The following is a 25247-nucleotide window of genomic DNA, read 5'->3' as shown; positions in this document are numbered from 1 at the left end:
CATACACAAAACATACCCTCCCACACGTACATACACAAAACATACCCTCCCACACGTACATACACAAAACATACCCTCCCACACGTACATACACAAAACATACCCTCCCACACGTACATACACAAAACATACCCTCCCACACGTACATACACAAAACATACCCTGTCACCCTAGACAGTGAAGGTAAAAAAGAAAAGAAAATTAAAAAGAGAATTAGGAATACAAACATGAATTTCTAATGCTATAGCGTTATTCTAGCTGTTTAGGTTATCCTTTAATGCGTGCGGGGGGACAACGACACACATTAGGGAAAGTAGCATACTATAGTGTTAGGAATACAGTTTTCTATTCCTAATGCTATAGTGTTCATTTAAGTTAGCATACTAAAGGTTTATAAAATGATAATGAAAATATTTGTTTATATTTTGTTTGGAGACTTGAAGTTAAAATTACACTGCCACCGTTTTGGGGACTTTGCTGAATTTGCAAAGTCCTTTGACTGTGACATCGCCGGTGGTGCTCCAGTGGCCGGGGTGGGCAGGTAAAGGCTTACCTGAACCTGTCCCTCGCAGGTGCCGACATCTTGATCCGGCAGAATCCTCTTCAGCGCTGTCACTTCTGTACTCGCAAGAGTACAGCATTGAGGTCTATGGGGGATGCTCTATAGACACAGCCAATTCCCTGCAGCCGTCACTGATGTAAGTGGAGGAGAAATACGGAGACAAAGTGGTCCCTACTTCGTCTCTGTATATCTCTTGATTGGTTTGGAATTTCAGTGAAATTCCAACACCGTCATAATGAGTATTTTATAAAGAGCCTGTCTTTTTTTAGCGGGGTTGACAGTGCCTCTTGAGGGAATACTTCTCCCGATGGTCACTAAAAGCATTAGATTTATTTTCTCAGAAGGCAAGTCACTTAATGACATGGTCTAGTTGTTTTTAAGACATAAACTGAAGTTATGCCTTGAACAAATACAGGAGGTATAAGAATTAGCGGTATTTAAAGTGAGAGTGAATTATATTGCAGGTTGAACTCCTCCTCCAGTGTCTCTCTTCTAGACTGTCACTAGAGGTGCTTCCTAGTGTTTCACAGAGTTTTACTCCGTAAAACGATGCTGGAAGTCCTCATGCTTTGAGGACCCAATAGGTAAGAATTGATTTAGTGCTTTCCTATGGGTAAGCCTTAATGCATGTGCGGTGGTCACTGCGCATGTGCATTGGTCCCCTCTATCTCTGACGTCAGGGGCGGAGGATCCTGAACCAGCTCCCAGGTACCTCTTGTGATTGGGGGAGGGGGCATCGCGAATGCAGAGGGACACTATAGTGGTAGGAATACAGTTTTGTACTCCAAACACTGTAGTGTTATTTCAAGAGGACTAGTTAGAGAGGTCTCTAGTCTCCACAATTGGCCATTGGCCCCCTACTGGGCATTTACCCCTTTTTTTCTAATGGATAATACAGGAATGAGTAAAAGTTTAGTGAATAAACCTACATGTCTGTGCCTTGATTTTATATGGACTGTTAAAGGATTATGGACTGTGAGGCCTCTGGCACGTGGGGGAACTGTTAAAAGATTATGGACTGTGAGGCCTCTGGCACGTGGGGGAACTGTTAAAGGATTATGGACTGTGAGGCCTCTGGCACGTGGGGGAACTGTTAAAGGATTATGGACTGTGAGGCCTATGGCACGTGGGGGAACTGTTAAAGGATTATGGACTGTGAGGCCTCTGGCACGTGGGGGATCTGTTAAAGGATTATGGACTGTGAGGCCTCTGGCACGTGGGGGAACTGTTAAAGGATTATGGACTGTGAGGCCTCTGGCACGTGGGGGAACTGTTAAAGGATTATGGACTGTGAGGCCTCTGGCACGTGGGGGAACTGTTAAAGGATTATGGACTGTGAGGCCTATGGCACGTGGGGGAACTGTTAAAGGATTATGGACTGTGAGGCCTCTGGCACGTGGGGGATCTGTTAAAGGATTATGGACTGTGAGGCCTCTGGCACGTGGGGGAACTGTTAAAGGATTATGGACTGTGAGGCCTATGGCACGTGGGGGAACTGTTAAAGGATTATGGACTGTGAGGCATCTGGCACGTGGGGGAACTGTTAAAGGATTATGGACTGTGAGGCCTATGGCACGTGGGGGAACTGTTAAAGGATTATGGACTGTGAGGCCTATGGCACGTGGGGGAACTGTTAAAGGATTATGGACTGTGAGGCCTCTGGCACGTGGGGGAACTGTTAAAGGATTATGGACTGTGAGGCATCTGGCACGTGGGGGAACTGTTAAAGGATTATGGACTGTGAGGCCTCTGGCACGTGGGGGAACTGTTAAAGGATTATGGACTGTGAGGCCTCTGGCACGTGGGGGAACTGTTAAAGGATTATGGACTGTGAGGCCTCTGGCACGTGGGGGAACTGTTAAAGGATTATGGACTGTGAGGCCTATGGCACGTGGGGGAACTGTTAAAGGATTATGGACTGTGAGGCCTCTGGCACGTGGGGGATCTGTTAAAGGATTATGGACTGTGAGGCCTCTGGCACGTGGGGGAACTGTTAAAGGATTATGGACTGTGAGGCCTCTGGCACGTGGGGGAACTGTTAAAGGATTATGGACTGTGAGGCCTCTGGCACGTGGGGGAACTGTTAAAGGATTATGGACTGTGAGGCCTATGGCACGTGGGGGAACTGTTAAAGGATTATGGACTGTGAGGCCTCTGGCACGTGGGGGATCTGTTAAAGGATTATGGACTGTGAGGCCTCTGGCACGTGGGGGAACTGTTAAAGGATTATGGACTGTGAGGCCTATGGCACGTGGGGGAACTGTTAAAGGATTATGGACTGTGAGGCATCTGGCACGTGGGGGAACTGTTAAAGGATTATGGACTGTGAGGCCTATGGCACGTGGGGGAACTGTTAAAGGATTATGGACTGTGAGGCCTATGGCACGTGGGGGAACTGTTAAAGGATTATGGACTGTGAGGCCTCTGGCACGTGGGGGAACTGTTAAAGGATTATGGACTGTGAGGCATCTGGCACGTGGGGGAACTGTTAAAGGATTATGGACTGTGAGGCCTCTGGCACGTGGGGGAACTGTTAAAGGATTATGGACTGTGAGGCCTATGGCACGTGGGGGAACTGTTAAAGGATTATGGACTGTGAGGCCTCTGGCACGTGGGGGATCTGTTAAAGGATTATGGACTGTGAGGCCTCTGGCACGTGGGGGAACTGTTAAAGGATTATGGACTGTGAGGCCTCTGGCACGTGGGGGAACTGTTAAAGGATTATGGACTGTGAGGTCTCTGGCACGTGGGGGGACTGTTAAAGGATTATGGACTATGGGGTTCTGGCAGAAGTGAAACTGAGTTTAGGGAGTTTGCTTAAAAGTAGTTTTTCTTTTGTATGTGCATGAGTAGCTGTTTGAATGGATATACAAGATATAAACACAAGTGCTAAAGCAGTTAGTATATAGCATATCACCCTGGACCATATTTAAGAGTATGAATAGGGGTGTGATATCAGATGGAAGTTACTTGTAAACATGTTTGTTTTTACCAATGATTGGTTAAATGTAAGGGTAGCTGCATGCAAGGAAAGGACTTTTACTGACAATAAAATCAAGGATTAGCTCAATTCCCCAGCCTCACCCAAATCTCCTCAGAATAGATAAACAGATTATTTACTTTTTTTCTTAATGTTTTATTTGTATTTATTTGTTTTCATCAATGCATGCATTGTTCAAATGGTCTAAAAGCTGTTCTGCCCATGCCTGCAGACCCAACCTGCTTATTTTTTATTATTTTTTTTTACACCCAAGAGCTTGTCTGCATTCTCCCCATGTAAATTATCACATGAAATTAAAGCCCAGCAGCTGTCTGAGCTGGAATGTGACCTAAAGCAGGCAAACAGCGCCCCAAGCGGTCACATTGCAACTGTGCTGGGAATGTTAGCTTTGGCAGGCAGCAAAACACCGCGAGAAGCCGGCTGAGCAGCGCCATCTCGCGAGACTTCACAGTAGGCTCCAGCATAGAGAGAGAGAGAGAGAGAGAGAGAGAGAGAGAGAGAGAGAGAGAGAGATCTTCCCCCAGAGCTCCTGTACCTAACGTGTTGGAAGACACCAGCAGCAAGCAGTGCGTGCTGACCATGCCAGCTGCAGCCCAGGTAATCCTATAGGGTTACAAAGTATCAGCTCCTGTAATTACAGCTGTCTGCTCATTGACTTTGCAGGTGCCTGTCTCTGCATTAGAGATTAAGCCAGCTTGAGTTCCCATCCTTTCACTGCTCACCTCTCACTGTTTACATTCCTCAGATACCCCCCTGTCCTGTCATCACAGGGCTGCCAGTGTTAGGGGGGTCTCTATAGACTGAAATTATGCAAAGACAGGTCTTTACACCTCCAGTCAGCCATTAATATGGGATGCATTTGTCAAGAAATCCTTGCATTTCTCTCTATGGTTTTCTATCATTCACTGCATTCCCCCATAGGGAAATTTTATTGGGTAATTAAAAAAATATATATATATCATAAACTTATTTATTAAAGATGAATGTAAAGTGTATTTCTTTATCTGATTTTTATTTTTTAGATTATATTGTTTCTTAGTTTTGCAGGGTTAACTATTGGGCGTTTGTAAATAGGCTATTTAATTCAGATTTTTGTGTTGGATGAGATCCAGGTGTATGAGGACATGTAGAAAATAAACTGGTCATTTTGCAGCATTGGTGCTGGGCTTATTTATACACCACAAACTTATCAGCAGTAATTTGTCTTGATGGCACAAATACATAGTTCTAGAGGATTTTGTTTTGCATTATATATCTGAGCAGATGCTGTCTTTTAGGTAAGGAGGACTTGTTTTTTAAAATTTAATTATTTTTTTTGTAACATTGTGTCTCTTTGGATGGCTTTTTAATTGGTGGTAGTAGTAATTCATTTGCAATGGCAAATCATTTGACCTATCCCTCTGCAACATAATTATAGCAACAGACATCTATTTGGAACCTTGCTGAATTGGCCACAAAGAGGGCTGTAATATCTTTTTATTTATTTTTGTCTGGGAGAAAAGAATGATAGATAAAAGAAAGGTGATCTGATTTCAGTTTTAGGTGTTTGTAAAACCTGTGTTTGAGTATCACTTAATAGTATTGTATGCTTAATCCAGATTTAATCTCAATTGGATTTGTAGTATGACTCACTAAACTGTGAACTCTCGTTTATCAACAAGACAACTGTGACTTATTGGCCAAAATAGCCCGGTTGAAAGCATTCTCCTTTCTAAACTATTTTAGCATAACATTTGTCAGTTTTTGTGGTTTCTGGTTTAGTGAGTACATCTAATCTGTGTTAATGCAGGACATCACTGAAATCTGAACATACTGTTCCCCACAATCTGTCACTTTGCTGTCATGCATTGTTTTTTGCCATTATATTATGATTGCAACTGTTAAAATATAAAATGCAATTTCCCATGACATTTGCTACACAAAGTTTATAACTTTCCTCTTTTCTTGATCAATTCTGTTTTGTTGTGTGTGTATATAGCCCAAATAGTACGCCGTAAATACTATCTAATAGCCTGTAGTAAGATATTGTTTGAGGATAGCATCGTAATTGGATAATGCCGTATTCAGTTTGTCGGTGCTAAAATATTGTTTTTTTACTGTAACTTGACAACCAAATTGTAACATTTATACACTAATTGTCCTAATTTAAAAAAAAAACAATTGCCAGTTTCTCTATTTTAGGCTACTAAATTTTACAGTATGGGTATTATTATTATTATTATTATTATTATTATTATTATTTATATAGCGCCAACAAATTCCACAGCGCTGTACAATGGGCATTTTCACATCATTCACAGTTTAGTAAATAACACTCTGATGATCTGATTATAATGCCAGCAGTGTGGGTGTTAACCATTTATAGAGGACATATTTCAAAATTGCTATTAACTAGATCTTCCTTCAATGTCTTATCTTTTTTTTTCTTTTCTTTTTTTTTTTCTCTCTATATCCAACTTTTGTTAAAATTGATGTTATTCACACAGTGCTGCACTGTATACGTTAGATTTTACGATATAAATATTTGCAAGGATTCTATGGAGCTTTATTCGTAAGCTAATAAGTGATCTCCTGGGAATAACACGGGCATTTTTATGTTATTTGACCTCTTGATAATGATACCCAGTGGAGCAGCAAACAGATAGTATCCATCATTATTAAAGAATAAGAGACTGTTGGATCTCTTATCCATTTGTAGGTGAGCTAAGTTTCCGATTTCTATAGCCCATAATATAACCATGTTGTACATGGATTGTGAAATGTCATGGAAAAACCTTAATTTGTTACACAAGACTTTAAACATTTTTAAAAATTTTTTTTTAATTTTAAATATTTACATTTTACTATGGGCTATAGCACTAAACTCAGTTTCCCTGAAATGATGGAACAATTTTCGTTCTTAATTCTTTCCATTCTAAAGGGAAAAAGCCTAATTAGTAGCATGGGGCATGTGTGTGTGGTCACATCAGTATAGTTGATTGTCATAACTTTGTCATGTTTGGGCCGAAAAGCATTATTAACATCACTATAGCTATAGCACTAATTTTGTTTTCCTGCAAATTGAATTGGTGGTTCAACATGTTGCAAGTAAATATTGAATTATTCTTCTGCCTGAAATGCGTTATTTCTTAAAACTTCAGTACCAGTTCCCCCAGATGTTTAAAATTATTTGCAGATCAGATAAATTCCTTGTATGAAAGTAGAAGAACAGTCTGTTGGGGAATGGTGATATTTTAGAAAGTCAACGCAACGTGTCCATTTTTGATTTCTGAGCTCATCTATTAACTTGGCAATTTGCGGACAGTAGAATCTACCGTTAAAATGACTAAATACCTTGCAGCACTGCAAACTCTTATGTTCATACAAAGTCATTTAAAAAAAAAAAAATCTGAAATCAATAATTTCATCATTCTAATCCTGAATTCACTTATTTGTAAAATCTTTTCAGATAGCCCAGAGAAGAGATCTACATAGCATTATTATTAAAAAAAAGTTTGTTTAGGTGAATTTGCTCTACTCCATAGCTAGTGATGTGTGGTCTATTTTTTTGGTAATAAATAAAATCAAGGAATATATTCACTAAACATAAGCTTTGACATGGGTCTTTAGGCAATAATAGGCAATAGGCTTCTATTTTTGAATATGGTTGACTGTTTAACCGCCTCTGTACATTTTTTTTTCTTTTTTCGACTTGAACTAATCCTTACGATAAGTCCATAAGCTTTTCTTAGCATAGCAAAGTAGATAAGAGCTCCTGACATAAGCAAACTGGAAGAAAGCAACACACGTCTGTATGTTGGTATCCAAGATATTTTCCAAGCTTTTATTTAAGCTTAATGATAAATGGCGTAAAAAGAAGTCATGTCTAGTGTGTATTTTATTAAATTTTTTGCTCTGTCATGCTAACAAGCATAGACCTTGCTATTTGTTGGTAACTGCAGCTATACATTCTTTTAGCCCAATGACTTGTAAACGTAAAGATTACCATAATTTACAAAATATCCCATTGCAGCTCTTGGTAGACACACAGAAGCTTCATTTCAACCTGCACCTCGGCAGAAGTTTTAGATCTGAATTGCCTTTTAAATTGAGATTAGCCTTATATGCACGTGTTTTAAGTTTTTTTCTCTGTAATGGCACACGATGAGCAAAAACCAACATGAGAACGGAGTGTGGACCCATCGAAGGGGATGCTGTTTGAGTTGTCTGTTTTCTTGTACTCTGCGTACTTGTGTTTATGAAGCTCAACTTACTTGCCATTTTTTCTCTAAATATATCCTGGAATAGATTATCTGGTCAGTGGTGCTCAGCCAAGTCCTCAAGGCACAACATCCGTTGTTTCAACATATTATCATTGGGAAATGCCTGAATTCTGCACTATTGGTATACCCTGAGGACTGGGGGGTTAAAACCACAGGGCCATAGCATCCAGACATCGAAACATTTTTCTAGCTTGACTGTTTTCACTTTAAAGGGACTATATAGTCACTAGAACCAGTAAAGCTTTGTGCAGTTGTTCTGGTGTCTATAGTGTTTCCCTGCAGGCTCAGCAATGTAAACGGAGAAAAGGCAGTGTTTACATTGCTGCCTCGGATTGCCTCTAGTGGCAGTCACTCAGACAGCCACTAGAGGTGCTTCTTAGCCCAGTGCATCACACTCTGCATGGAGGCACTGAAAGTTGCCCAATAGAAAGGCATTGACTAAATTCATCTCTATGAGGAGATGCTGATTGGCGTAGCCATCGTATTCTAGGGAGCTGAGCCGTCCTATAAACTCTGTTATTGAGACACGATGGTCAGAATGGTCACAGACCATTTGATTGGCGCAGCATGGTGTTTTGCTACGCATGCGCAATAGCCTTCCAATGCTTTCCTATGGGAAAGTATTGGATTGGCTGAGGACATCGTTTGATCCCAACTATGGAGGCATAGGGGAGAAAAGGTGAGTAAAAACAGCTTTCCAACGCGATGCAAGGGGGGGCCAGTGAGCTAAATATTTTAACACTAATGTGTCAGGAATACATGTTTGTTTTTCGGACACTATAGTGTTCTTTTAAATTTGGAATTAACTTGAATTCTCTCACTGGTGCAAGTGTTTATAAAGTATTAGTTAAGTTATTTAAATTTGAAGTTATTTTATTTTGCACTACAAAACCCTTTGATTAACGCATTTCCTGTAATCCAGCACTGACGTAGCCTCCGCTGAATAACCCAGTCTGCTTCCGCTGATGTCATCAGGGTTGATGACTATTTCCAACTTAGAAATACGTTCAACATTTAAGCAACTTAAACAAACTTTGCCATTACAGTGTCTTATGGTGTGCAGTGAATGTATAGCCGCCACCTTTAAATTTTTGGACAAGACAGACAGTCCGCATATTTAACTCAAACCCAAATGTAATAAAGAGATATTTAGAAGGATTCCACCACCGGTTCCAAAATTCTAATTTCCTTTTATTTAATTCATGAGTGAGATCATCCAAATGACTTACAGTAGAAACAGCCTCCAGCTTAGTGTAGTCAAGTCGTACAGAAGCCAGTATCACTGAATGGTTCCTGACTGCCCTATAAATACCAATTTAATGATACAAAGAACTTGAAGGACTTATTAAATATCGCACTCTCCTGGATTAAAATTTTGTAAAGTGAACTTTTTTTTTGTTTTTGTTTTTTTAAGGAAGAGTGTCGTGAGTCGTGTGAGTCACAGTCAGGGTAAGTGTTGCTATTATTGCGCAAATAATGTGGTTAAGCTTTTAACCGACAGAGTACAGAGCGGGGAAATTGCAGGATTGTGATCTGTGCACCAAAACAACTTAATTACGCTAAAGTGGTTTTGGTGCTTAGACTGATCTTTAACCCCTTAAGGACACATGACATGTGTGACATGTCATGATTTTCTTTATTCCAGAAGTTTGGTCCTTAAGGGGTTAAAGGAATAATCGAAACATCATAACCTCTACAGCTTACACCTCCCGACTTGACTCGGACAAAAATCTTTCAATATTAGTGGAGGGGTGGAGTGACGCGTGATGGTTCCAGGTAAGATGTCAAACTGTTCTAAAATGGTTTGAGTACTTACACTGGAGAGAGAGCACTTCTGGCATCACAACCAATATAGTGTTACTGTAGTCGTTATGGTGCTTAGAATGTTCCTTTTAAGAATGGTTGATTATTTTAATACATGTTCGAACGATATAGTACTTATGTTATAGTTTGGTGTGTGTCATTAACTGTTGCTCATTTCTTTGAAGATCACACCCTAAGGCATGTTTTACCCCGCAGGCAGGTTCCCAACATCATACACATACAACATACAGAAATTCTCGCCTTTATTGCCTGTTCAGGTTTCTTGGCAGCAATAAAAATGTTACTCTATGAGATCTAGATCCTGTTCTGCAACGCACATTCTTTTGATTTTATATTCAGAATTTACCGTCGCAGTACTGTTGTTTTGAGAACAAATGTTTCTTTCCTGTGACAAACCACAAGATATTAATTTATCATGAGATTATAAACTTCAACAGTCCCTGTGTAGTTGCCCAGACCTGGGCGAGCACGATGCTTATTGTTCTACTGGTCAACAAAATACCGGTATCTCCTTTTGTAATCTCTTCATGGGGTAGAGCACATTTTAGACAATACTTGACCGGGCATCTCAACCTTTTCTACTCTGCAAATAATTTTGTACATGTATACATAGTGTGCCAGCCGACAAATGCAGAGTTTGCTAGAATATTTAAAACATGAACTAAATAGCCCACTTCTGGCTGCATTGCACATGCATGAGAATACCACATACACCTGTGTGCTTTGTAAGAAGAAAGAGGTCATTTGTTGGGAATACAATATTTTGAGAGATGAATTAAGAAATAGAGAAAATAAGGGAAAAAATAGGGGGTGGGGTGGGGAGACTTTTACAAAGATTGCCTGCAGGATACTACACTGGATTTCCAACTTACTTGTGCGGAAAGAGGAAGCTCCTGATGTGAGAATGTGCTATAATTATATTTAATAGATGTTCTAATATAGTTATTTGTTAGTGTGGCTAGCATAATGTATAGAGCCCTTCTTTTTTTTTTTTTTTTTTTTTTTTTTTTTATTCTGCCTGTAATATCACATAAATTATACATGGCAGAATCCCATTAAAGTCCACCTTTGATCACAGTACCACATGTTAAATAATTGCCACTTGCTACCCAATAATTTATGTATTAAAATTTATTTTTCATTTTTATTTTTTACTCTATATATTAGCGACTCAACTACAGTTGTAAGTGTGGTTCCTAAATTTTACAATATATCATGACTGTAGACTCCCACAGTGTTTAATTCCAATGTCTTGATGAAGGGACAGATTCTCAAGTTGTTGATGACCTCTATATTAATGCAACAGTGATATGATAACCCTTCCATAATAGCTTGTTCAAGCTGAGTTCTCGTTTTGAATATAGATGACTGAATTATATTGAAGGTGTCTCCAAATGCTAGGAGTGAGCCTTAAACATCTACCATTCCTCTGAAGATACCAGGCTGATCCTAGTAAAACATGTTTATTAGTGCCATTAGGACAAAAGATTTGTGAAGAAATAGGACTGCCCAACTCCAGCAACCTGGAACATGATGGATGACTTTATCCATCTGCTGATGTCCTCAGCCAATGAACTACTCCTAAATATGACACAATTGCTAAATCTACTCTACAAAGGGAATTTCAATGTTATGTCTATCTGAATATGAGCCAAATTGAGGACAAATGGGAAACCCTGGTAGGTTGCAAACTTTTGACTACTTACAGTGGGCGACGCTGGGAACTCCTGGTACCATAAGCGCTACAGGGAACTGTAGCTGTTATGGTGCCCAGCATGTCCCTTTTAAATATTTGTACTTAAGAATTTAAATCAAGATGTTCTAATCATAAGATCTATATTAGTGGTATGCCAACCTTTTGGCAAGGATTTAAGATTGGTTTATTTACATTTTGTTTAAAGAACAGGCTTACAGTCCGAGGGATCAGGGGCGGAGGACACACAAAAAAAACGCACAAGCCACAAATAAATAATAAGATTAAAAAAAGCAAGGAAGCACTCAGTGAAAGTAGTGATCCGTATGATGCACAATTCCCAACAACCACGTTAATACCGAATAGAAAACTAGTAAACAAAATTACATCTGCTGTAAGAAAAATTCAAACCACATTGTTGGCAAGATTAAGAAATTACAGCAAGTTTAATCACATAAATCACAAGAATAAAAGCTTAATAGTTGTTTTTTGTGTGGTCTTGTACTCTGCATTCGTTCGACTGTCCCCTTTATTTTCTGCTATCTGTATTTTCCCCTCATCCATGTATATTTGCTCATAATTTACACAGCGCAACATGTCTGCCTTAAGCCACAATAAATAGCCATCACTGAAAAAAATGGCTCATCTTGCTTTCAATGTAAGTTTTGTGATCTATATTTTAACCCCTACATATCATTGGGGGAAAAAAAAATAATTTCTACCACTTTAGAATTCTATTTGTTGGATCAGTACCGTGTTCTAGTTGCTTTCAGTTATTAAAACTTTCATTCCAGAATTGAAATCGTGATATTACTAATATTGTTGTAGATTTTAGAAAGTAACCTTCTAGCACAGATAGACCAAGCCTACCAACTGTCCCGCTTTTTGTCCTGTACTGGTGTCCTGCATTCATAGACATCCTGGAACTGTCCTTGTGCAGCCCACTGTGTGCATGTCAGTAGACGTGCTCATGTTCTGCAGTGGACACTAGGACCATTGAGGAAACACTAAAGCAGCATTGTCTGCATGGTCCTGTATGTAGAGGGCTGCACCAGGAGGCTGTCTGTCATCCTGGCGTGCTTGATGCCAGGCTGACGTGCCTTCAGTGGTTGGGCATAAACACTTTCTGAGTGGGCTCATGCATTATGGGCACGCACCCCCGATTCCATACCGCCCAGTGTTGAGAGATATGGCAGACCAAAAGATCAGGTGTGCGAGAAATTTAAAAAGTTTGTGTTTTATTGTATTTGACGAAACAATATGTGTAATATGATGTTCATTTTGAACAAAGACACTTGGGCTCAAAGCAGAAAAATGATTCTGGGGCATTTACCCTGGCACAGCGTGTCTAATGATGATGTGTTCACACTGCGCTGACTGGGGCTGTTCTATGCTGTCCCTGTATGTGGCGCATAATAGAATAACATTGATGTGATGGGACAGGACTCTGAAATTGGGGTTAGTTGGGAAGCCTGTGGGGGGTTTGGGCGCAAAAGAAGCAACAGACAAATAAAGAACCAACTGGTTTATTAGTAAATTGTACAAAACTGTCTGCAACACTTTGATAATCTCTTCCAGTGTTTCTGATTCTTCAATGTAATGTGCTTGGACTGAATTGGATTGTGATGTCAATTGCTAAATCTTTGATTAGATTATGGAAGGATTATTTAGAATTAAAAAAAAAAGTTTAATCCCCAAATCAATCCTCTTTTTCTTTTTGTGTTTAAAACTCGGCACCCAGTAGTCTAGATGGTGTGTGCATGCATGTGGGGGAGAGAGAGATGGAGACTGCATTTTGCAATTACATTTCCTCTTCAGGGATTTAAAAAGTACAGTAACACACAGGTGATGAATGCTTAAAATAAAATTAACGGCAATAGAACTACTCAAGCATAAAGTCATTTTTAGTAATTTATGTTTAAACTACAGCTGGTGATTGCAATGGTTTTATTTCATTTACTTTTTTCTTCATCTGTGTTTAAACTTAAAGGTGGGGAATTCCGCATGTGCGATTAGAGCCATGCAAATATGCTCATTTGTATAACTGATCTAGTAACCGAAAGATTAGGGAAAGTTTGTGTCCTTGCCTAGCGTTTGTGGTGTCAGAGGGAGCAGAAATACTGATACAGTATCGCATACACTCTGACTGCTTTCACCTTTAATGTACAATATACAGCCCATCCACAGTGACACTCCTGTGCCCTCTGCTTAACTATACTGGAGGGTACTAATGGATTGGGGTGCATACCTTTCAAATTACCATTTTTCCATGAGAAAGGAGGACTTCATAAATGTTTCAGCTCTTTGAAGCTAAATGATCAATGAGAAGGCCCATCACAATTCCACAGACCTGCTACTGATGTTTTACTAAGATGCTGATGATGCTTGGTTATATCCAAGTCTGAGTGCATTCACTACTTGGACCTATTCCTTGACTTTTGTTATTTTGTTTTTAATGTTTTTATTTATTTTTAATGTAGCAATTTAGTGGACCTAGTTTGTGTATCCTGGGCTATACACATTTATGTTGCACTTGTGTATAAAGCTGAGCGATTGTTTGGTTTGTTTAGAAGACCGAGGGGTTACATTTATCTTTGTAAAACAGTAGAAAATGTAGGGGCAACATGAAGGCCATTTAATTTTGAAAACTGCAGATTTAAAAGGTACAAACTGATGCGGAAGATAGTCAACTGGACTTGTTGAATTTTTTTTTTTTTTTTATTAGGTTGTTATTTTACTACAATGATTCTACCATTGTTACATATAGTGTACTACTGTATTTTTTTTGTACTTGCTGTTACATGTAGTTATTAATAATCTGGCTGATAAAGTATTTGCCAACCAAAATTCTATCGTTTATAACAAATGGCTGGCCTGCTCCCTCCCTGCTTGCCACTCCCAGCAGTAAATTCCTTCTAAGTAAAGTAACTGTCATATCTCTATTCCTTAGACCCAAACTATCCATCCCAGCAACAGGAAGGCCATTTGATTTTACTGGGCTCTACCCACCCGCATTCCTTCTAACTATATAGCATGCACCTCCAGCTGTTTTGGAACCACAGCCAATCACCTTCCTATTACCTTCACATGTTATCAGCTGCTGCAGTTTTACTATTAACTCTCTCTGCCCTCACATACAAATTCCTCTGCTACTTTTTCGTCTCATCTCCCCATTTTAACTTTTAGATTGTAAGCTCACGGGCAGCCCCTCTACCTGATGTATCAGTCTGTTTTTATTGTATTTGTCCTTTTCCCAACTGTACAGCGCTGCGGAATTTGTTGTCACTTTATAAATGCCAGTAATAAATAAAGTGCCTATAATTACCTCTCAGGGTCATGCTGAAAGTACAAATGAGGACTGGGAGCTTATCAGTTCAATCACTTATTTTTAGCTCTGGTGGTATTCCTGTGAGACCTTATGTTAATATGGTTACTGCAGAGAGAGAGACTATAGATAGTAAAGTATCCTGTTGGTGCCCTAAAGATATAGAAAGTTTGTTAGAAGTGCAGGAACAACATGGAGAAAGGGAGAAATATATATTTTTTATATTCTAAAATCTCTTGCACTCATACATACCTTGACATTCTGGTTGTATATTTTTCTGTCTACCTATTATCTATTTAAAGGGACACTATAGTCACCAGAACAACTACAACTTATTGAATTTGTTCTGGTGAGTAGAATCATTACCTTCAGGCTTTTTGCTGTAAACAGTGTCTTTTCAGAGAAAATGCAGTGTTTACATCACTGGCCACTCCTCAGATGGCTGTTAGAAAACCTTCCTGGGTCATGGCTGCCTAAAATGCATCCAAACATTCAGTGTCTCCTCCCTCTGCATGCAGACACTGAACTTTCCTCACAGAGATTCATTGATTCAATTCATCTCTATGAGGAGATGGTTATTGGCCAGGGCTGTGTTTGAATCATGCTGCCTCTTTGTCAGTCTCAGCCAATCCTATGGAGAAGCATTGTGATTGGATTGATTTTCTGAGTTTAACAGCATGCAGATTTACAGCTTCTGACTTGAATACAGTAAGATTTTTACTATATTTATGGAGGCATGAAGGGCCCAGGGGGGCTAGATGGTGGTGTAAACACTATAGAGTCAGGAATACATGTTTGTGTTCCTGACCCCATAGTGATCCTTTAATCTATCTGACTATGCTTTAGTGACCGTTTCTCTTTTTTTTCACCCCGGTAAAGATCTTTTTACTTACCTTTGCTACCTATAGTAAACTATTCAAACATAATTCTGCTACAAGTTCCGGGTAACAAAGTGTCCCCATCTTTCTGATATTTATCAGGGGGATAAGATACCTCTTTACAAGCCTTAGGACTCTTACTCTTTTTGCTATCTACATGTGAGCACTCTACACCTTTTGAGATGTAGAATTATACTCCTAAATTCCTAAGAAGGTTGACTAGTAATGTAATTCTGATTCCTGCTTAGTGTGACCATTTTCAGCCAAATCTCTGCTGATTTAAAAGTGAAATGTCTTGTTATTGTGTTCTGTTTTACCTTATGCTGAATATAAGGCTCTGTTGTGTGTCTGCTTTCATATGGTCCCTACCCCTATCTGAATGCTACAAAGTTTCCTAATGCCTCGTTTAGAGTGCTAGAAGCCGTAATTATCTTGCCCTGCGGCTTTTCACCTTTTTTTGACAACGATACAATTTTAATGCAAAGGCATTAACTTGATGACTGGTTCTTTCTATTGCAAATTAGCCCTGTGACATACTTCAATGTAAAATGATTTGTGTTAATTCAGCATTAGTCCTTCCTTGTTATGAGGCATAGAGAAACTTCAATCATGGCAGTTTTCTAGAGCTTCACAAATAGCATAGATAATAACACTTTATAGATCTTAAAGGGATTGTACATTTTTGTTAGATGTGTCTACCCCACCTTGACAAGGGTTTCTGTTGGGGTGTGTGTGTGTGTGTTGGGGTGTGTATATGTACACACACACACACAATGGTGAACTTTGTATTCTAGAAAAATAATGTAGTTTGGGGGGATTTGGAGACATCTTTGTAAACCACATTGATGAAGGTTGAGTGGTTTATGAATATATCCTGAGCCCCGAGATGTCATTATCTTCTCTGGGAACTGCTGCCTGGGAGCCTAGCTGTTGCTAATCTTGAGTAGGTATTGCACTGTGTTATTAGATGCCCTGATCTGCACGGAGTCAGTCAATCCATGTCTTATGGATTGCAAAGCAATGTGTGATTGCACTAATACATATCTCATAAATGGCGGTGCAGCAAGCTTCATTCTCACGGTGTTCAGGAATGCATGAACAGGAATTATGGGAGATAATGCCTTCTCTTTGGATACTGCTCAAGTAAGAAAATTACCAAGATTACTTCACCTGGGCAAACTATTTCAATGGAATATTGCATTGGTTATTAAAAATAGCAAGTGTGTATCATAAAATGGGATGGATCACGAGTTCTTTTTCTGGAATCTTGATTATCATTGAAATTCTACTGACAATATGACATAATTTATAGCCTGTCTTGGAACGTTTCAGGGCTTGATGGTGCCTTGCAAGGTCTCATATATTATCACACAAACAAACAAAAAAAGCAATCATCTCTATTGTTCAGGGCATTGCAAGCTACTACAACAGAGTTTAGATAATGCCTGTAAGTTACTCTGTATTCTTGGTAACCCTCTCTTTGTTGTCTGTGTGAATGTAGCAATACAGCTTGACCTACAAAGGTTACTGTAGAGTGTGGAAGGAGGGAGAGGATTCCTTTAACCAAACCTGTGCAAAAGTACAGAATTGAGTGTTGAAAGAGACACATATTCTAATTTTCAGTGGATGTGAAAAATTTGGAGCGGATTAAAAAGAACGGTCAGGTTAAAGTATGTGAGAGGACTTTTTCGAAGTAGTTCTAAAGTCGCTTAATTGCATATTTTTTAACACATTTGTTTAAAGCAATATGCCAAATAGGTTATTTTCATCTAATCAAGCTGTTGTAATTAGTACTTGAAGAACAGACTGTTTCTTGTACTGCATATAAATTGTATGAGAATGCATGGAACAAATTTAGCAGAGTTGCAAGCATTATACAGTAATGGCATAGTAGCTTTACCTCCTCTGTTAACTCTATCAGGACTTTTGACGAAAGTGAGAATCCAAAGTGAATTTCAAATTTAAGGCTGGAGTAGTCTAACTCAAAGCATAGCTGACTGAAATTTTCCAGTTCAGCTATTTTCAACTTAATTTTGAAATTTAATTTGGATTTCTCACTCGAGTATATAATCCTGCTTGTATGGATCCACTGACACTAGAGTAAAGTTTTGGGCGTTCAAGACGCGGCCCACCAGACATTGAGGTGCGTCCCGCGTGAGATCTTCAGCAGTAAGCACCCCTCCAGCTGCTAATAGCATGTGTCCAAGTTCCGTTTGACTGGCATGAGTAGTTACCTACTTTCCAATGTGCAAGGGAGGGGTTGGGGGGAGAGGAGGAATCTTTAAAGGGACACTCCGCTGCTCAAATAAAAATAATAATAATAAAAATCACTGTTTAGTAGATGTACTCCAAATGCAAACGTGTGTGTGTGTGTATAAAAAACAGCTTGCAAAACCTGCATATCTTTTTATCTTCAGCCTTTGCAGGCATTCCCCTTCTAACCCCGCCCAGACTTTATGTGGCTGTCCAATCACAGACTTCCCAATGCAGCTCAATGAGAAGGCAAGGCAAGTGCTCTGGGAAATTGCTGCCTCTCGAGTTTAGCTCCACTGAGCTAACCAAACCAGGAAGTTACTGGACGTGCTGTCTGCTTGAAAACCAGGGGGTGTAACTAGGGGAATTTTTAAAAGTGTTAAATTTCGATTGACCCCACACGATAACCTAAACGACACGACGGGTAGTCACGCTGATCGACATTGCCATACGCACACTGACACATGACTCAAAGTCACAGATATCGAATGCAAAAACTTAAGCAGGGTCGGGCGTTTAGTGGGCCTGTCCCATTGCAACACTGATAGCACACCGGACAGCTCCACCTCGGGACGGAGACCGTGCCAACACCACCCAGCTACACTTGGCAACAACTAGCTGGTACAACACCGTGGAATATCGCACGACTTTCCACTCACGCACCAGACGAAACTCCACTAGCATTGGATTGCTCACGACAGACACAGATTGCACACATACCATGAGAGAAATATATGGAGGACCATGACGCTTTCAACTCCTAAAAACTGGAGCAGCTAAAATTGCGCAATGACGACACACATTGTACTCACCCGCAGGAGGTGCCAAAGTAGACGGGGGGTAACATCTCCATTCCTTTCCCCCTTTACCTTACCCTTTCCCCATATACCCAACTCCTCCGAACAACACCTTACCCATTCTTGACAATAGGAAAGCGACAGACATTCATGGTAAAGCTGACTACAACAGACAAGGATAACACACAGGGACGATCCGAGTGTATAATATAACAATTATGAAGAAAAAAAAAAATTTCCAAAGCAGACCTACCGCTCATACCCACCCCGCGAAGGTAGGCGACTGAATCGGAAATGCATTTCCCAGATACTTAGTTATACTATGAACCCCATGGTAATGTCTGCACACTGTATCTTTAATACTTCATACATTGTAACTAAAATTGTCTTGTTGAAACTTGTATCCAAAATGCTACATGCCATTTGTTATACTTATTTACTATGTTATGCTTGGAGGCCTGCGAGCCTCATACTTTTTATGTTACACATCAATAAAACAGATTTACAAAAAAAAAATTCTATTGACCCCTACACTTTTTGTAAAATGAAGAAAAAAAAAAAAAAAAAGACACACTCTTTACACACAAAGCATTTCAGCACGCTAAAGTGCTACAGGGGTCTGGAGTGTCCCATTAACTCGTTGGTAATGCTGAATGCTCAGTATGTCGACAGGATGTGAAGTCCGATAGAATGTTAAACTAATTTTTATCATTCTTCTTTTTTTCATTTTTTTTTTCTTCAAAATGCTGAACAGATATAAAAATGATCTACATAAGGTATAAGCAGTTTTTAAACTGTTACACAATGATGCACATGCATTTTCAGATGACAGCACTGCTTTAAAATATGCAAGCCTGCAGTGCATAAAGTGGTCTCTAGCTGAGACAGTAAGTACGTTTTGCTAACCATTGTTATATAAATTAAATGCATGCCCTAGAATTTAGATGTATTTAATAAACTGCAGGCTCTACCGTCTTTCGTCTCGAGTGGTTGAGTCGGGCTAATTTCTGCTGATTCGTCTGCTTGTCCATAATATTTGGGAACACCTCTCCAAGGCTGTTCAATATGATAAGATTGACTAATGGAATTGTTTCAACTTAAATATTAAGCTATTAACAATTTACAGAACAGAGAGTCCTTATCTGCCCATTGAGCTAGGTAATGATTTTTTACAATTTCCTCATGCCTTATCATGTAATTCTTAATATGGCGCATTGTTTAAATGCCCTATTGTGATAACCGTGCATTTTATTTGTTGAATGTGACTGCTTTGCTGAATGCTGATTGGTGATTTTATATGTGACTAGATGAGGGGAGTTTCGTGACTGGCTTGGTGGGCGATTATGCTTGGGATAAGTAACTTGTTTTGTGTAAGTGCTGGAAAGTGTGTATATATGGATGTGTATAGTTGTTTGTGAACTACAGTACCCATTATGCTTACACAGAGAATTGCAGTTCACCCTTATCTACAGGGACATAAAACTAGTTTTTGAACCAAATCTCTCATGATATGATATGATATATACCTCCCAACATTTCAAATGGACTTAGAGGGACACTTTAACATTTTGGGGGGGTGGCCAGGGGCAGAGATGTTCAGAGAAATTTGAGGTGACTTGCTAATAATTTGTGCAACTAAAATGTAATTTAGTGTGTGTCTCCTAGAATAGAGGAACAGAGATTTGGACCCAATATGGGAACTATCCCTTCTACATAGGAGGTAAAGACATAGGAGGTAAATATGATGCTCAGCTAACCGCCAAATGATTACAGGAAGTACTGTAACCACTTCAGCCTGTTGTTCTGATATTGATCACATTAACAAGAGCTACTGCTGCTTTTAATTGCAGTCACACTCTCTTCTTGCCAAACAGGTGATTGAATGAGAAGTGGCTGAGAGCACTCCAGAGGGGGCTGCAGCTGGTGGTTGCGGCCTTCTCTGGAGTGCTCCCTTTTATGACTGGTTAGTTGTTAAACTGTCCGCAAACTTTTCTAATACATCCTCAGGAGTGCCCTGGCACCCTCCCTAGGCACCTTAACCGTAACAGCAGGCTGGAAGGGGTATGATGATGCTTTGAGTGTTTATTTAAAAGCTGGGTTGCCCCAGAGCAGTGCATCCACTTTGGCTCACCACTGGCAGCTCACATTTTGCATAGCACCCAAAAAAAACCCAGTAATGTAAAAGGCAGAAGTCATATCATATAACACATTCATACTAGGTGTAGTAAGCACTAACAAAATTAACATACTTATACATCTTCCAAAGATTCATAAATGTAATCTACCAAAACTATTTTTTTTTTAAATGGTTAAGGGCGGAGCCTAGCAGCTAAGCAGCCCAGACGTGTTCAGCACGAGCTCCCACGTCTGGGCCGACAGGGTGTTTCACCCCAAAAAACGGCACTTACCAACCGCAGCTTCTACTGCTGATATCCGGGAGAGGCTGCTGCACCAAACGGTACCTCTCCCGTTCTTCTACGTTAGTGGATCAACCAACGAGGCTTGCGGCCTACAGAGGACTGAGTCCGGGAGAGACGGCCGCTCTCCAGGATCTCCAGCAACGAGTGGGCACCCTGTAAATCCTCCCCCCCCCCCCACCCCGGACCGGTGGGGGTCATCCCGGTCCATACCACGCACCATACGGAAAGCGGGTACCGAAGAAAGCGGGAAGCTGTTAAACTGCGATCTCCCCCAAAATGGCGGAAACAGTTTCTGCAAGCGACACGAGGCAGACCACAGCAGATGGATGCGCTGCACTCGACCGCATGCTGCTACACATCGACGAGGTCTTCGCCCGGTTCTGGAAGCATTTAGATGAACGCGTAGCAACGGCGGCTGGGGGAGGGAAAAGCGGACGAAGGCGAGCAGGGGAAGGGGTACGTGGGACCATGCCAGGCACCACAGCCCACAGAGCACCCAGGCCGCACGCAAACAGCCCTTCTGGGCAGAAAGCCAACGAGAAACTCAGCCCAAAGCCCCAAGAGCCACAACGAAAGGCCCCTCAACAGCTGACACAGCATGACACTCCCAGGCGGATTGCAACCCCAAAGCAGCAGCCAGCGGCACAGAGGAAGGCCCCACCATGGCGGCGAGCAAAGCACCATCCGTCGCACCGGCTGCGGGTACAGCTTGGGCCCCACGCATCATCCCTGCACAAGCAGAAGACAAAGCAAAGCCGGATCCATAAGAGACATACCTCTGCACAGCACAGAAGACTCCCGGTACTCCCAGCGACTACCACCAAAGGGTCTGACCGAGCCCACTTGCCAAGACAGGAGACGGGAGGCCTGGGCTACCCTTCAAATAGGTCTGGACAGTGTCTGATAGCCATGGGCATAGGCTGAGCGAAATAAGCACCAGGGGACACTAGCTAAGTTAAAGCTATAATCTGCTGTTCCCTCTCCTACACACAGCACTGATATACAATGGTAGCATGTGTTTTAATGTTTTAGTATTTTGTTTCATGTCTATATTCCTATGCCCACTAATCCACCGGATCCCACTACTATGTGGTACCAAGTCATTAATAGACCTGGTGGTCTCCTCTCTCAAATAATGACCAGCACCTGTAGTCCCTTAGCATGCGTTATCCTATCAACTACCTGAATATTCCTGCTGCCCCTCTAGGACCAGTCACTTATTGATGCATGACATACATAGCCTTGCATCCTTCCACGGCCCTAGACACATTCTCTAGGCCTGTTCTATAAGCCTGATTTCAAAGCCTGATTTCAAAGCCTGATTTCAAAGCCTGATTTCAAAGCCTGATTTCAAAGCCTGATTTAACAGCCTGATTTAACAGCCTGATTTAACAGCCTGATCCAACAGCCTGATCCAACAGCCTGATCTAACAACAGCCTGATCTAACAACAGCCTGATCTAACAACAGCCTGATCTAACAACAGCCTGATCTAACAACAGCCTGATCTAACAACAGCCTGATCTAACAACAGCCTGATCTAACAACAGCCTGATCTAACAACAGCCTGATCTAACAACAGCCTGATCTAACAACAGCCTGATCTAACAACAGCCTGATCTAACAACAGCCTGATCTAACAACCTGAATCATAAGCTTGATTTACATGCCTGTATTATACGCCTGTTTTACATGCATATCTCGTCTTAAATATACATAAAAGTGCACTGTCTTTGCAAGCCACATTACAACCTATGTATGACCGCGTAAACTCTGGCAGAATGCTGTTGTGGCACTTGCCGGTATACATGTACCTTGTCTTAACTATGCACAATAAAATAAAGATTTGGAAAAAAAAAAAAATGGTTAAGAAGTCACCTATGTCCATTTCACAGGTTCATTTTCATAAGCTTGCATGGTATGAACAGCATTTGATGTCAACCCATCCATCAGACATTACACATTTGCAATGCGTTCATTATAATCGCATTGCTTATTGATATTTTGAAACGTTGATACAAGCTCTGTATTTAATCAGAGGTTTAAGTGCATTCGTGTCTCAACCTTAAAAAGCTGCCGTATAACATTGTCAAAAAATGTCCCCGTCTTCGTTCTTCAAGCTAGCACTGTTACGTTTGAGTTCTCGGAGTGATTTCATGAGAAAGCAGTTCTGTTTAAATATTCATACAGCAAATTAATATATCCTTAGATTACTGCAAACCACAAGCTACTTTATTTATTTTACAAATGGATTATTGACTTCAAAGGCCTATTTACACAGCCCTCTATAAATGTAACTCTGTTTACTGGTTTGCAGGCCATGCTTACCTCAGTGGCTGCATAGCATTGTTCGAAGTTGCACTGTCTGATGTTAACGTCCAAGCCCTTTTTTGTTTTCTAAGCGTTTTGATTTAGGAAAGGAAAAGGTTATACAAGAAGAGTAAAAGTGCACATGGATACTATAATGTTATAAAGTAATTAACAAATATGCAAACAGTAGCACAAACAGAACATACCCTATTCCAGTTTAATATGGTTAACCTGTCGCCACAATATATGATGTAGACGATGTATTAGAGCAAAATAATGATAGAAGTAAGTAACAAATTGTCAGTGTAGTAAGCAGGGTAAGTGAGGGCCCACATCAAAGGAGAAATAGGAGAAGTGGCGGGGCGAGGGGTGGGGCTAGAGAGATGGGGCAATATAGTACAGAATGGCTGGAGAATGTATGAGCCAGGATGGCTGATTTATGTCCATAAATGTTATATCTGGTGCAATTCATAAGTGTTTGGACACATAAATTTTTTGTTGTGTTAGAGTGAGAATAGCATTTGTGGTGTAATATGTGTGGTCACATGTGGAGGGGGATAGGGACTGTAGTCTGTGTTGGGGGAAATAGTCTTTAGTTCATGTGTGTAGGGAGGAAATGGGAGCTGTCGTGTGTGTGTGCGTGCACGCGCAGGGATAGGGGATATAGTGGCTGTGGTGTACGCGCAGTAGGTGTGTTGAGCATGAGATATATAGATAGATAAATGGATATAGTGACTGAGCTTCTATACCTCCGCCATGTCAGCTTCCTCTCTGCTACCAGGGTGTTTGGAGCATGTCAGATCCAGTAGCAGATGCTTGACGGGGGTCATCTTCCACTGGACCAAGCTGCAGCTCTCCTTATAGGCAGGAAATCGTTCCCTGTGCTTTTGCCTCCTCTTTTCCTCTGCCTACACTGTCTCCAACTACTGCCTTTACAAAGCACTTGTTGATCTCAGGCCTAGCTCTTTCTTAACTTGTCCTGAGGATCAGGGACCAGTGCAGCCAGCCAACAGGCCTGAAAACTGTTACTGGGATCTCTAAACAAACCAGAAAGACGACATAGTTCCTGTGAAGGGATGCCCTTTCACTATTCGGCTATTTGCATTCTTTTCTACTATCCTGTCCCAGTTCATTCGTTATTTTGTTCGGTTCCTGAACCGAGACCACCCCAGAGACTAATTAGAACTTAGAACACTGTGTATCTTGTACGAAAACCGCAGACTAACCGCAGACTAATTGAGTGCTCCTGAACGCTGCCTGCGGGACTTGGTCGTCGAGTGCCTGGAACAGTTTTTTTTTTTGGCAACGTACTCGCACGACCACCGGTCTTTACGGATCTCCTCTACGTTCCTCTTCCCATCAACTCAGACGAACGGCGTTCGAGAGTTTCTGAATACCGAACACAGGGAGCATTCTACACGAACCAGTTTGACTTGATCTACTGTGGTATTCATACAAAACCCCACAAACTGAGACCGGCTCTTGCTCCTTTTCTCATGGAACTGTTTCTCGGCTTCAACCTTGTGGCAGACCGGTCAACTCTCCCTACAGTGCCGTTCGTGAACTACTGAACTGATTTTTTTTTTTTTTAATATGTTGTTCCTCAGAGCCAGGCTACCCAGAGATGTGACTTTTGTGGGGTTCCCATGTATTTTGGGGGTGGAAAATATAACTTTTTCTGACCAGATTATAGTATTGAGTTTAGTATTATCTCGCTGGCTCAGAGGAGGAGTTTATGTACTATATAAATGAAATGCCTGTTTTTCCATTAAACCAGTCTTGTCCCAGCATTAAGCTTTGGCTCATGTGTGGGTTATTATGCGACACCAGCGATATTGGAACCTGTGGATTATTGGCATGTTATTCTTATGGGAAAAGGGTATACAAGACGGGGATATCTTCACTGACCGACACAGTTCCCAT

At 40.8% G+C, this 25247-nt stretch overlaps 1 protein-coding gene across 2 annotated transcripts in view; it reads left to right on the top strand.

Moving 5' to 3' along the window:
• The first annotated feature begins 4071 nt into the window (after window positions 1–4071).
• DIPK1A (divergent protein kinase domain 1A) overlaps window positions 4072–25247 on the top strand; it is a 103557-nt gene continuing 82381 nt past the window's right edge. The window contains exon 1 of one of the 2 annotated variants that reach the window (XM_063428399.1): window positions 4072–4160. The gene's annotated coding sequence lies outside the window, so the exon portion shown is untranslated. Of the gene's footprint in view, window positions 4161–4455; window positions 4499–25247 lie in introns of those variants that run through there. The other variant, XM_063428402.1, reaches the window with a different exon arrangement.

The sequence above is a fragment of the Pelobates fuscus genome, chromosome 7 (assembly GCF_036172605.1).
Source record: "Pelobates fuscus isolate aPelFus1 chromosome 7, aPelFus1.pri, whole genome shotgun sequence".
Lineage (NCBI taxonomy): Eukaryota > Metazoa > Chordata > Amphibia > Anura > Pelobatidae > Pelobates > Pelobates fuscus.
The sequence above is the reverse complement of the archived record's forward strand: the minus strand, read 5'-3'. Positions and strand labels throughout refer to the sequence as shown.